Consider the following 14,908-nt stretch of genomic DNA (forward strand, 5'->3'; position numbering starts at 1 on the left):
CAGACAAACACACACACTCGTGGATACACTCCATCTCTCTCACTCGTGGATGCAGAGTACTAAAGGTGCACAAAGAGACATGCAAACTGGATGTGCCTCTCTACACGCGCCTTTAGTATAGAGGGAGAGAGAGACAGACACAGAGAGAGAGAGAGAGAGAGAGAGAGAGAAAGAGAGAGAGAGGGGCTGTGTGTGTGTGTGTGTGTCTGTGTGTGTTGACGGGAGCAAAGCGAACCCCAAACCCCGACGGCCTCTAAAACACCGGGGACCGAATGGCGCGCCTCGAGCCTATCATGGTAAAGCAAACAGGGGGCACCACCTAGCTTCAGCGGCTAGGACGCAAACAACACACCACCATAACAAAGTTTTCATCCAAGAGAGATGGATGTTTGGAAGTAATGATGAAAAGGAAAGGGAATGAGATCAAGTGAGAGAGAGAGAGAGAGAGAGAGAGTGAGAGTATAGCGGCTTAGTACTTAGGCATCACAAAAGGATGGCGAATCCGCACACCCTTCACACATACACAAGCTCACTCCAAAACACAAGACTAGGTGGCGATTCCGCACACCTCACATGGGCAAAGCATTGCAAGAAAACATACTCACAAAACCTCAAGCTTTATTTAGAGAATTAGGCAATGAAATGGGGAGCATAGGATAGGGAAATGAGAAGGGAGAGAGTGGTAGAGCACATGGCGGATAGGTGGGAGTTGATGGCGAAGACTCGCACGAGGATTATGGCCATCATCCTTCATTTAGTTTGCCCTTCATCTTCCATAGCCAAGGGTGTAGAGGTCATGCTCAAGACGAGCATGGTGATTGCGGTGATGGTGATGATGTGGGTGTGTGTGTGTGCACTAGGCACACATAGTGAATAGTGTGTTCTTTGGTGATATTGTGTGTTTTTGTGTGATGGTGACCCCTCTTTATATAGGGGAGGAGGGGGGAGAAATTCTAGAATTTAGAAATGAAGAAATCATTATCTACATAGGCCATGTGACTATGGGCCCCACTTGTCTGGCTGTGTGTATATGTGCCAGAACAGCAGTCTCATGAGAGAGAGACTAAGAGAGAGAGATGGGCTGATGAAAAAAAGTGAGAGGTGACATGGAGAATACAGTAATTACAAGAGGGGAGAGAGAGGAGTGTGTTCAGAGGTGAATCTGTGTGCAGATGTGTGTGAACACAAGAAAAATCACGTAACCACCGGGTGGGGATGGGTCTGTGGGCACCTTTTTTAGTGAAACTGAGTGTGTGTGAGTGTGGGGGAGGTTATTTAGCTACAAGACAAGAGACATGGTGCCCTTTAGAGAGAGGGGGGGGTATTTGGGTCATGGGATATGATAGGAGAGAGAAAGGGGGGGTGGGGTATACTATTTTGGAAGATCGGGTAAGTTGCATGTGAGTTAGGGTGCATTATTGGTGAGATGTGGGGTAGCTTGAGGGGAGAGAGAAAGGAGAAAGGACAAGGGGAAGAGAGAGAGGGTTGACCTTTTGAGTGGAGGAGAGGAAAAGGGACACCCGGCGGGGCAACAGTGAAGAAAAAAGAGGCAAGGTGGGGATGGGCTACCCGCAGGCATGAGGTGGCCTATTTTACCTTTCTTATATATTTACATAATCATACTTTATTTTTTTCTTACTTTTTCCAATGCCTTTTATCACTCCCTCCCTAAGAGGGGGTTTTCATGGAGTGGGGACGAGAGAAGAGGGGTATGGAAGCTTGGCTTGTGAAAAGCCCCCATCATTAGCCCTCCCCTTTTGGCTAGAGGCATTCATGTCTCTAGCTCATCTGTTTGATCATTATCGTCGGAGGTGGTGGCTGATGGTGTGTCCTCATCTGGAATGTCAATTGGTGGAGCCTGGTCAAATCGAAGAAAATAAGGTTTAAGTCGCCAACCATTTACCGTGTTTTTATGAAGTTTTCCATCAGCCTCCATAAGCTGGTAGCTTCCATTGGCATACTTTTTCCTGATAATGAAAGGACCTTCCCATCGGAATAGGAGTTTCTTATCCTTGCGCGTCTCGAAGCGATTGTCATAGCGGAGCACCAACATTCCTTTCTTCAATTCTTTTTTCCGGAGATGCTCGTTAAAGCTAAGCCGTCTATGCTCTGCTTGTGCTGCATAATAATTTATTGCTTCTTCTTTGTCCAGCTGCAGTCTTTCCAAGTTGATGATGTGATCTCTCAAATGCATGTTGGGCTGTTGAAGCTGGCTTGCCATTACTCTGAGACTTTGTAGTTGCACTTCAATGGGCAAGATTGCTTCCTTACCAAATACTAGATGATACGGTGTGAATCCCAAGGATGTACGAAATGAAGTTTTGTAGGCCCATAAAGCTGGTAGTAGATACTTATCCCAGTCTCTAGGATGATTGTTTACCTGCTTGGTAATAATTTTAGAAACCATTCCATTTACCTTTTCAACTAGGCCATTACATTGAGGGTAATATGGTGAAGAGTGCCTCCTTGTAATGCCCAGTTTCTGCATTAATTCTCCTACCAAGTCTTCTCTGAAACCTGGCCCTCTATCAGAGACGATCTCTAAAGGTGTACCAAACCTACAGCATATGTGCTCGTAGATAAATTTAGCTACCTCTACCGCTGTGATTCTAGTGGTGGTTGTAGCCTCTGCCCATCTAGTCATGTAGTCGACCCCCATGATAATGTAGATTTTTCCTGAGTTGGCCCTAGGTAATGGCCCAATGGCATCGATACCCCATTTTTCAAATGGGCCATATGAGAGAATAGGTGTCTGTGGTTCAGGCATAAGTGACCTAGTGCCGGCCTTTTGACACAACTTACATGTTTTGCACCAGTGGTGTACATCACGGTTGAGGCTAGGCCATATGAAGCCTGCCTGCAAGATTTTCCTACTTGTTATGTCTAGGGCAAAGTGACCACCACAAACCCCGTCGTGACAGCTAGCAATTACTCCCGTGATTTCCTGAGAGAGAGGGACCTTCCTGAGTATTTGGTCCTTACCCTTACAGTACAAACCGTCATTGATGAGTCGATACCTTGTGGCCTTCCATGTCAGCCATTGCTTCTGTCCCTTTGTTAAATCTGATGGGCATTCCCCTGTTTCCAAAAAATGCATGATGTCAGGCAAGGCATCACTGCCTTGAAATAGAGGGAGCTTTAGTTTTATTGCTCCAACCACCACTTCCTGTAGTCTTTCACTTGCTAGGGCATCTGCTTCTTGGTTTTGAGCCCTTGGGATATGGTGTATTTGAACTTCTTCAAACATACCCAACAAGGTTTTTACACCACTTAAGTGAGTCCTTAAACTAGGATTCTTGCATGTCCATGCTCCATTTACTTTCCTTACCAGAAGTAGAGCATCCCCAAATACATTAAGGCGTTGTACACCTTGCGAGACGCACCATTGTAGACCCTTGGTTAGTGCTGCATACTCAGCTTCATTGTTAGAATGTGAATCTAACAATTGGCCCAACGAAAATACCTTTGTCCCTTTGTCATCAAAGACCACTATGCCTGCAGCTGCTTTGTCGGACGCTCGCTTGTAGGCTCCATCAAAGTAGAGAGAGTATGCTCCTTCTACCATCGGTGATACTGGAGGTAATCGGACTTCTCCTTCCTTAGATTGCTTCTCCTTCCTTTCAAAGACTTGGTAGGTCATGAGTCCCCCCAAACTTGCCCTTGTCGTGCTTTCTACCTGTACCGTGTAGTCAAACTCTTGCAGACGAACTAGCCATTTAGTAATTCTAGCAGACACATCCATGTGTTGTACAACATAGGGAAATATTTCATCCGTGGTTAGAATCACAAATTGCTTAGGCAGCAAATATGACCTAAACTTTGTAGTTGCAAATCTAAGAGCTAGGACTAAGTGTTCCACATGGGTGAAACCTTTCTCTCTTGCTGTCATCATTCGACTAGAGAAGTAGATTGGCCTCATGAAAGATGTCGTCGTATCCTTTTGGAGTAGCACAGCCCCCAATGAGTCATCACCAACACTTGAGGTGACATAGAATTTTTCATCCCACTTAGGTGGTGAGATAGTTGGCAGAGTGGCTAAGACCTCCTTTACCTTGTTGTAGTGATGTTCGCTTTCCTCGTCCCAAGTGAAAGTTGATCTTTGAGTGAGTTGTTGTAGTGGTAGAACAAGTTGTGATAGTAGATGTATGAATCTACTTAAGTACCTCACCTTCTGTAGAAAAGAGACCAGTTGACGTGCGGTCGTTGGTGAAGGTAGGGCTATGAGTGCGGACACCTTACTTGGGTCGGCGTTGATACCTTTTGCTGAAATTTCATGGCCTAGTAGAATGACTTTACTCTCCCCAATGTGGCATTTATCCACATTTAATTGCCCACCTAGGCTCTACAACCTGGCCAAACCTTCAGTTACCTTTTCTAAATGTGAAATACGGGAGCTATATATACAAAAATCATCAATGAACACTCTTATGGATGTTCCAAAGAACGGTTGAAAAACATATGTGACATATCTTTGGAATGTGGCAGGTGCATTTGCGAGACCAAATGGCATAACCGTGTATGCAAAACAGCCACATGGCGTGATAAAAGTGGTTTTTAGCTGATCTTCCAAGGCTATGCGTATTTGAAAGTATCCAGAATAATCATCACAGACGGTATAGCATTCAAAACCCGCTACTTCATTCAGAATTTCATCCAAGAAAGGGAGAGGAAAGTGGTCTCTCTTTGTAGCTGCATTTAGTGGTTTGTAGTCAACACAGACCCTCCACTTACCATTCTTTTTAGGCGTCACCACTACGGGTGACACCCATTCTGAGTTTTCTACAGGATAGATGAATCCCGCCTCCAGCAATTTCCTTACCTCGGCCAAGAGTGCCTTTTCTTGTATGACCCCCAGTCGTCGTAGCTTTTGCACAACTGGTTTTACCCCTTCCTTCAGCTTAATATGATGTTCCACCACTGTAATGCCTGTGATTCTTTCATAGTTGTCAATGAACAGGTTAGGAAATCCCATCAACATTTGCAAAAAAACTATCTTTCTCCTCAAGTGTTAATTCCGTAGACAACATACCCTTCAACCTACTTCCTCCTAGGCCAGGTGATTTGCTCTCTTCTTCATTGGGTTGCCCTTTTGGTGATGGATCACCAGTTGTGCTTACCCTTTGTGGATCCTTCATAATGATACCCATCACATCAATGGAACTGTCACTTTTGTCGGTGGATGTGGTCTCCTCCTCAAAACTAGAAGATTCGCTAGTGGTTTCATCTGCCAATGTTTCCAGATTCATTTGCTTCTGCTTGCCAATCCTCATGTCGTAGTAGATTGTCTCCCCTTTCTTACCGCTTATGCGTAGAAGGCCAGTACCCCAGTCCTGTTTTGCCTTCATGCCATCAACCATGGCCTTCCCAAAATTAGTGGATAGCCCTCCCCTTTAGTAGGCATTACAAAAACATCTACCTCTACTTCAGTGTTGAAAGCTTTGATTTTCACGGCACTTACCACACCCACACACTTTACTTTTGCGTTGTTTGCCATCTTTGCCTTGCATGGAGAAGGCCTGTCAACCTCGAGCCCTAATCGAAGCATCATAGCTTCGCTCATTACACAGATTTGTGCACCTCCATCAATGTAGGTGTTTCCAACCCTCTTTCCTTTTATGTTTACGTCGACAATTGCAAGGATGTCATCCATGTTGCATCCCGAAATTGCTCCGGCTACCTTTGTTTTGGAGCGTCTTGTACTTACCATTTTAGACCATTGTCGCCTTACTTTTAGTGCAAGATGTAGTAGCTGTGGCCATGTAATCTTTGGTCCTTCCTCTGCCACATCCAATGTTAGATCATAGGGCTTAGAACTTTCCCCTAGCTGGAAGTCGGTGATGCCCAATTTCCGTCGTGGCCTGGATGGCCTCTTGCTAGTTTCTCCTCTCATGCTTCTCTCATCATCTGATTGTGTAGCCTTCTCCCTCCTAGCTCTTTTCAAAGTCATGGCCTCTTCTAGCCTTATGATGTTTACAGGGCGATCAGGTGGTGGGGCTGGTGGAAGAGGTGGAATGGATGCTTGTAGTGGTGTCTGGGGTGGACGTAGAATTTGTGTTGGTGGGGGTGGTGCTCGGGGTGGGGGTGTTCTTTCTCTAGGGGGTGACAATTGGTTCCTCCTACCTCCTCTATTATAGTTTTGTCGTGGTTTGGGACAGTAGTACATACCGTGACCGTCTTCTCCGCAGTTGTAGCAATGATACTCCCTGTTTTGTCATCGTGCTCTTCCAGGGTCTTGATCTCTTTCTTGACTCCTCCCTTGTTGTATTAAGTGGACAGACAAATTCTACAGTTGGTCAGTAATATGGGCCAACATATCTTGTTGGTCATCTCTTACCCCAAGAGCCGGTGGTGGTGGTGGAATGGTGGTTGTCGTAGTTGCTGGTCGACGCGATGTTCCTGATTTTGTTGACTCGGTTTCTTTGGCTTTCATTCGCAGCTTCTTGTCCTTAAGGCGAGCAATCTCAACGGCTAACTCGTACGTAGCCGGGAATCTACCTTTCACCTTCTTCTTGAGAAGCGGCCATAATCCATGCGTGAACCGATCTTTTTTTAGGAAATCGGGTGCATCTCCCCCCCCTAACAGTGACTCAACCCACTGTTCCCACAAATCCACAAATTTGGACTCAAAGGTGGCATATTCTAAAAGACCCTCCTGCTTCAAGTCTCTCAACTTGTCCCAAAACTTTTCTGAAGTGTTACCTCCCCCAAAGCACCTCTTAAAAGTGGTTTTTAAGGGTTCCCAGTCATCCTTGGTTGCTTGTGGAAGTGCATTGTACCATGATCTAGCTTCTAGCTTCATGAGATGCTTAAAGATTCTAACCCGGGATTCATCCGTATCTTTGTTGCTCACTACACATGCTACTTCAAAGTCATCTAGGAAGTCTGTTACCAAATCCTCCCCCTTCTTTCCTTTAAATGTTGGAAATGCTACACTTGCCATGATTACTGAGAGAGAGCTAGAAAGACACACTGCTTAACTTGCAAAAGTTTTTTTCTTCTTTACAAGGAGGCGTGTATACCCTCTTATACTAGGACATAGATTAAAACTTCAAACGGTACATTCCCTTGTACCAAAGGTAGGACAAATGGTTGATCTGATGCCAGAACCTCAAAAAATCACTCCCCACCCAGCATGGTGTCAATGACGTGCTGGTAGTGAGCCTTCACATCCAGTATTACCTTGATTGAGCGTACACGTGTTGGTATGTGTGATCTGTCTTGAGGTAGGTTGTACTGATTCATGTGAATCTTAGAGGTGCTTAGTCACTGTCCAAGCTTGTGGGAGAGGGTGGTGTTGTTTCCTGAAACAAACTCAGTAGATCCCTAGTTTCTCTAGCGAGAGTATGAGCCAATGCTTCCGTTATCTGTGCTGCAGCATCAGGTGCGACTTGAAAACTGACTGTGATAATTACCTCGGTGACTTGAGTTACCCGATTCTCAAAGTAAAATAGTGTTGAATCTCTATTGTGTAGAGCTCCTTCCATTTTGTTGTTGTGGGTTGGTTGTAGGTTGCGGACATGGTTTCGACCTTCTCCTTCTTCTTCTTGGCACTTGGCCTATGTATATCCACCGGGTTTAGCGTGTTGGTTGACTCTCCCACTGCAAATCGATTACCGTTATGCCTGGCACTAGAGCTTCGATGGAGATGCGGAGTTCGTCTAGTTGTGCTTGGAGCTCTTCTTCTTCTGTCGTCCAATTAGCAAATCCTGCTAGCCATTCATTCATTCACAATAGTTTAAGGGTTTCATTCTTGTAAACTGAAGGGTTTCATGAAAATATCCTCAGTGGGGGCACCAAATGACGGGAGCAACGCGAACCCCGAACCCCGACGGCCTCTAAAACACCGGGGACCGAATGGCGCGCCTCGAGCCTGTCATGGTAAAGCAAACAGGGGGCACCACCTAGCTTCAGCGGCTAGGACGCAAACAACACACCACCATAACAAAGTTTTCATCCAAGAGAGATGGATGCTTGGAAGTAATGATGAAAAGGAAATGGAATGAGATCAAGTGAGAGAGAGAGAGAGAGAGAGAGAGAGAGTGAGAGTATAGCGGCTTAGTACTTAGGCATCACAAAAGGATGGCGAATCCGCACACCCTTCACACATACACAAGCTCACTCCAAAACACAAGACTAGGTGGCGATTCCGCACACCTCACATGGGCAAAGCATTGCAAGAAAACATACTCACAAAACCTCAAGCTTTATTTAGAGAATTAGGCGATGAAATGGGGAGCATAGGGTAGGGAAATGAGAAGGGAGAGAGTGGTAGAGCACATGGCGGATAGGTGGGAGTTGATGGCGAAGACTCGCACGAGGATTATGGCCATCATCCTTCATTTAGTTTGCCCTTCATCTTCCATAGCCAAGGGTGTAGAGGTCATGCTCAAGACGAGCATGGTGATTGCGGTGATGGTGATGATGTGGGTGTGTGTGTGTGCACTAGGCACACACAGTGCATAGTGTGTTCTTTGGTGATGTTGTGTGTTTTTGTGTGATGGTGACCCCTCTTTATATAGGGGAGGAGGGGGGAGAAATTCTAGAATTTAGAAATGAAGAAATCATTATCTACATAGGCCATGTGACTGTGGGCCCCACTTGTCTGGCTGTGTGTATATGTGCCAGAACAGCAGTCTCATGAGAGAGAGACTAAGAGAGAGAGATGGGTTGATGAAAAAAAGTGAGAGGTGACATGGAGAATAAAGTAATTACAAGAGGAGAGAGAGAGGAGTGTGTTCAGAGGTGAATCTGTGTGCAGATGTGTGTGCACACAAGAAAAATCAGGTAACCACCGGGTGGGGATGGGTCTGTGGGCACCTTTTTTAGTGAAACTGAGTGTGTGTGAGTGTGGGGGAGGTTATTTAGCTACACGGCAAGAGACATGGCGCCCTTTAGAGAGAGGGGGGGGTATTTGGGTCATGGGATATGATAGGAGAGAGAAAGGGGGGTGGGGTATACTATTTTGGAAGATAGGGTAAGTTGCATGTGAGTTAGGGTGAATTATTGGTGAGTTAGAATGCATTATTGGTGAGAGGTGAGGTAGCTTGAGGGGAGAGAGAAAGGAGAAAGGACAAGGGGAAGAGAGAGGGGGTTGACCTTGTGAGTGGAGGAGAGGAAAAGGGACACCCGGCAGGGTAACACTGAAGAAAAAAGAGGCAAGGTGGGGATGGGCTACCCGCAGGCATGAGGTGGCCTATTTTACCTTTCTTATATATTTACATAATCATACTTTATTTTTTTCTTACTTTTTCCAATGCCTTTTATCACTCCCTCCCTAAGAGGGGGTTTTCATGGGGTGGGGACGAGAGAAGAGGGGTATGGGAGCTTGGCTTGTGAAAAGCCCCCATCAGTGTGTTGTATTTGTGTGTGTTGTGTGTGTGTGTGTATGTTATATTTGTGTCTCTGTGTGTTTGTGTGTATGTTATATTTGTCTGTGTGTGTGTGTGTGTGTGTGTGTGTGTGTGTGTGTGTGTGTATGTTATATTTGTGTGTCTGTGTGTTTGTGTGTGTGTGTGTGTTTGTGTGTGTGTGTGTGTGTGTGTGTGTGTGTGTTGTATTTTTGTTTGTTTGTGAGTGTATGTGTGTGTTGTTTGTTAAGACAAAGCTAGATATGGAATATACTCTGACAAGAACAGAGAAAGAGATAGAGGGAAAGGTAGAGGGACATATAGAGGGACATTTCAGATGCAGAGGGAGAGAGAGAAAGAGAGAGGGAGAGGGCCAAACCTTCTAAGGACGCAGACCTGTGTTCTGTCGAAGATGGGTCGGCTTTTTGTCGGAGACACAGACGATGTCTCTCTCTCTCTCTCTCTCTCTCTCTCTCTTTGACGCGGTGTGGTTTTTCTCTCTCATGACCTTTATATGTGACGTACAAAAGTATACGGGCTCAATAATGACCGCACGTGCGACAGCATGCAATTATATTCTATTTTATAGTAACACGTAGGGCGCCGCCGTGTGTATCCGTTATAAGTGTGATTTTGAGAGAGAGAAAGAGAGAGAACCATAGAAAGAGAGAGAGAGAGGGAGAGAGAGAGCCTCATTACTGCTAGAGAGTGATAGAGAGAGAGAGAGACAGAGAGCCTCATTACTGCCAGAGAGTGATAGAGAGAGAGAGAGAGAGAGAGACTCATTACTGCTAGAGAGTGATAAAGAGAGAGAGAGAGAGAGAGAGAGCCTCATTGCTGCCAGAGAGTGATAGAGAGAGAGAGAGAGGGGAGAGAGAGAGAGAGAGAGAGAGAGAGAGAGAGAGAGAGAGAGAGAGAGAGAGAGAGAGAGAACCACAGAAAGAGAGAGGGAGAGAGAGAGAGACAGATTGAGAGAGAGATAGAGAGGGGGACTCATCAATGTCAGAGAGAGAGAGAGAGAGAGAGACAGAGAGAGATTGTCAGACAAAAAGCAATGGAGGAGACACCTCCCGTAGAGTTTTTGCAAACTCCACCAACAAAAGGTGATCTCTCACTCTGTCTCTCTGTATTTCCAACATTTGGTAGCAAATTGTGTGTGTGTGTGTAAACAAAGAAGAACCCATACTGTTGTTCAACACACACACACACATACACACACACACACTCTTTCTCTCTCTCCCTCTCTCTCTCTCTCTCTCTCTCTCTATATCCCTCTATCCCCGTGTACTAACGGCACGCAGAGCCAACGAAACACTGGCTGCAGCTCTCTCCGCGCACCTATAGTAAATTTATGACTCTCTGTCTCCCTCTCTCTCTCTCTCTCTCTCTCAATTGTACTTAAGGCGCGCATAGAGAGTTGTAAAAAGTATGTTTTTGTCTATGTGCGCCTTTAGTACAAAGACACACACACACACACACACACACACACACACACACACAGAGTCTATGTGTATTTTTTAATGTTCTTTGGAGAGAGAGAGAGAGAGAGAGAGAGAGAGAGAGAAAGAGAGAGAGTCTATGTGTGTTTTTTTAATGTTCTTTGGAGAGAGAGAGAGAGAGTGAGACTTGTTATGTTTCATGATGAATAGGATTAAGGTCGAGTAGGCAGAAGAGGCTGAAACCAGACCCAGAGCTTGTGCCAGGATTTCAGCCTTTGCACGCTCAGTTGCTTAATGTTTCTGCCAAAAGAACTGTTGACTTTTGTCAAGACATATCTGAAGAAGAGTCAATTGGTGAAGATAAATCAGAGAGGTCACCAGGCCAATAGGATCCCTTACCCTACAAGGGTCCCTCACCCTCTACAGTACTTGTCAAGAAAAATACAAGAAAGAGGAATATAGACTTCTCAGATGATGCAGATGTGCTAGAAAGCAGTCCCTGTGCAACTAAAGGTAAAGCCAAAGAGGATGTGTCTTCTCTGGAAGACCCAGCTGCAACTAATGAGAGGCTGTTCAATTTTGCAGCATCTTGTGGTGCTGGGGAAAAATTTGATCTAGTTCATTCTATGTTTAACCCAAAGTTTGACATTGAAGACCTGTTAGCTCAGCACAGTGAATTCTTGCAGTCCTACAGAGATAAATTTGAAGTGATGGTGCAGGTAGGGAGGGTTGTTCTGCCCTCTATGATTGTTGTGCATTTAAATGACTGTGGTGGAAAGGGACAGGGACTGAAGAAGTATAGGGAATTACCACCTTCTTCCCGACATTCAGCTTGCCCTTTGCACCAAAAAGAGTGCAAACTTATTCAGGAATCCTTTGGCTTTATGATTTACCTGAACAGCCTGTTTGGATTCCTCATGCAGAATCCTGATGAGGTGTTAGAGGAGCAGGATGCAGCACCAGATGAAGAATGCGAGGAGACAACACATATACAAGAAGTTGAGGAGGTTGAAGATACAGTCGACCTTGAGGTTGAGGCAATTGAAGTACAAAGAAGTAAGATGCTCTCTGTGAAAACCACAGAAATCAAAATACCTTTGGATGTCAGTAACTTCACTAAGAAGCATGCTCAGATAATGCTGCCTGTTGTTTCTGACTTCATGATTGGAGACAGGACCTATATCTTTTTACATGATGTGCAAAGCATCTTTTATTTAAGGGAGGACTTCTCCCTGGCTATCATTTCCAGAGTCCAAGAGGAGAGGAGTGGATTTGTTTCAGAGGATAGTAGTGATGATGAGGCAATGGAAACATCCAGCAATCCAATGGAATGCCTCCGAAGATGCTTTCAAAAAGCTGAAAAATACAAGGAGACACTACCTGATGAAGCCACCTTCCAAGCAATAAGACAAAGCCTAAGACCATCAAAAAGTAACAAAGACGTGGAGGATTTGTTTAACCATTCAGGTCAGGGGTCAACTACATCTGTAGACCTGTGGCAGGAAAACCTCTTTCTGCAGGATGAGAGCTTCATGGTAACTCTGTGTGTGTGTGTGTGTGTGTGTGTGTGTGTGTCACTTACTCTGACATGATATGTGCAGTCTTGGATTGCTGACAAGGATGACTTCCTTCGGCGGCGGACTCAAGAGTATCGTGGAAGGGATGCGGCCCTAGTGCAGTACCTTTCAAAGCTTTGCGAGTCGCCGATAGTAGTTTTTCACAATTCCATGTCACAAGAGGGTTCAATAGAAACTTACACATTCAAGACACTATCACGCTTCTTGGGTGGACCCGTGCTACCCAAAAGTGTAGATAAAGTCATTCTTGTGGACAAAGTGTTTTCTAGAGATTGTTTTGGTTACTGCCCGGGCTATACAGGTGGTTGGGAAGCGTATTACTACACTTACACAGCAATGGCACTAGCTCTTGGTAAACAAAACCCAGATGAACTTTTAGACTATGGCAAACATCTCATGATTCGTTACAAGGGTGATGTGCCAAAAAACAAAATTGAACCTTCAAAATCTTGATACACTTCAAGTAGCAATTGTATAAGATCATGTATTACATAAATTTTGTACAATGTCATCCACTCAGAGTATCTTTCTCCACTTGTGGTTCACATACACCATTGTCTCTCTCCACCTTCGTTGACTTTCACGAGCACCGGAGTTGTTGTATGCCATTGATGTTTTAACTTTTTGTTGTTGTAAATGTCTGATGGCTTGTGCTGTTGCTGAAGAGGCCAAGACTTATGGCCAAGACTTATTTTGCTTGCATTCGATGAATGATTCTACGATAGAACCATTCAAATAGTTCTCTCAAACTGTTGGCCTTGATTCGAGAGCCACCATGTCGTGTGTGCCTGAAATAAGCATTTCTCGCCATGTAATGAGACTTTTCCATCCCTTGGGTATTCCATATTTTCGGGTTCCCATACTTTTGTATAAAATATGGTAAATGATTGAAGATAATGTGCTGGATATGAAAACAGATTAGTTAGAATGTTTTACACTCACATAGTTGCACATAAAATAGAATCAAATACACGATAATACCATGTAGTGAGTAATTTGGGTGTCTGTCCATGCTGTCTTGAATGATTTTTTGAGAAGGTTGAGATTCTCCTTGAACTTGTTCATATCACCTTGTGACCAGTCATTTTTGTTGTACATCAAAAATAGGATGTCTATTGATCGCCAAACCTCAGCCTTCGCGTTACGAGTAGTTGGTTCTTGGTCTTTGACTGCAATATGTAGTTTTTCCCAGCTCGGATACTCTACCTTGCTAACATAAGAAGTGTTATATATTTTTCCATGTTTTGTTAGCTTCGGATCTCTTGTACCTTGGGGTTTAGATAAAAACCTCCATGCCTTCACCCCACCGATGGATGGTTTGCATGGGACATCCTTCTCAGCAGTTGATCTCTTTTCATCCCGCTGGATTTTCACATTGCCACCATGAAGCCCCATATCCGACAGTACCAATTCTAAGCACTGCAGGGCTATTTGTCACTCTGCTGAGTTCTTAATCTTCCAAGAAAACCCGATATATAAGTAGACCAATTTCTCCACAATTCTACAAAGGGCATGCATTGTACAGATGTGGACATTCACAAGTGGTATTTTCAAAACCGATCGAAAAGCAAAGTCCTCAATGTGATGTGTTGGAGCTTTTCTCCACCACTTTGGGTCCATGACCTTTGTAGGCTCCATGCAGAACAAACACGGTGACTTTGCCATTGCACCCATTCCACAATTATACATGCATTTTAATGTTTTGAGGTCACCTGCAAGATGCCACTGAACTTGAAAGTCTCCCCTTCCATCTAGACATAGTACCTCTCCCTGGTTAATCTGTCTATCAATCACCTCCGGAATATTAGTTCGATGGAACACCCAATATAGAATCTCATGATCTTCTTTCTTTACCTGCAATACAAAATAAATGAGACTTAAGTAGATGTGAACATTTGAGCTTGCCTGAGAATCTCGCTTACCTCAAACGCACCAAGCCACCATATGTTAGATTCTGATTGAACACTAAAGTACAAAGGATCATCACTGGGACACTTTGAGAGGGCTCTATTCATTAAATTAATCGTAACACGCTCTAGATTTTTCTCTTTAACAAGCTCACACTCATCCAGTTTTAACACAAAATGTAATACCCCTCGTGACTCTTCAAATGTGATTTTGTAAAACTCCACCATTCTCTTCTGTAACATCTGCAGGTCCATAAAAATATTATTGAACTCATCATATGCCATGTTTTCTCCACGGCCATTGTAAGTTGCTTTAATATGAAAGGGCTGTCCAAGATATTCTCCCTGTGCGTCGTTAAGCTGAAGCCTCTCTTTCCAAACACTTGAGGCTGATGGTAAAAGTTTGGATTTTATTCCCTTCTTAACAAAGATGGATGTGACAGATTGTTGTATAGCCGAATATCCTCTTTTGCTTACACCAAGTGAATCAAGTGTGCCTTGTATCTCTTTTGCAGGCACTGAGTTCTCTAAAATAAAGCGGTCCACTACATTTCGTTGTAAGACCTTAAACTTCTTTTCATGTACTATATCTGTTGCCAGGCTTCTACTTATGAGTGGCTTCAATCTCTTTCCTATAT

Source organism: Adiantum capillus-veneris, chromosome 12 (assembly GCF_014529385.1).
Source record: "Adiantum capillus-veneris isolate H3 chromosome 12, ASM1452938v2, whole genome shotgun sequence".
NCBI lineage: Eukaryota > Viridiplantae > Streptophyta > Polypodiopsida > Polypodiales > Pteridaceae > Adiantum > Adiantum capillus-veneris.